The sequence below is a fragment of the Penaeus monodon genome, chromosome 21 (genome assembly GCF_015228065.2).
Source record: "Penaeus monodon isolate SGIC_2016 chromosome 21, NSTDA_Pmon_1, whole genome shotgun sequence".
NCBI classification, from domain to species: domain Eukaryota; kingdom Metazoa; phylum Arthropoda; class Malacostraca; order Decapoda; family Penaeidae; genus Penaeus; species Penaeus monodon.
In genome coordinates this window covers 26,526,098-26,526,409 of record NC_051406.1, presented here as the reverse complement: position 1 = coordinate 26,526,409, position 312 = coordinate 26,526,098, and positions in this window count along the sequence as shown.

Genomic DNA, 312 nt, shown 5'->3' with positions numbered 1-312 from the left:
TATGTATAGGATGGATGGATCGTAGGTATGAATGCAGGGAAGGCAATGAAGGCATGAAAGGCAGGCATGAAGATGACAAATTGGCAGGTAGTGTATGGATGTATGTATGGAATGTATGGATGGAATGTAGTATAGTATGTAGGTAGGTGTAGGTATGATATATAGATAGATGAGATTATATATAGATATAGACTATAGAAGAATAATTATAGTGACAATAATAGATAAAGAGTATGAGATGAGATATATGATAGTAATATATAGATATATTAGAGATGTATGGAGGTAGTGAGGGATATGGTAGATAAAACA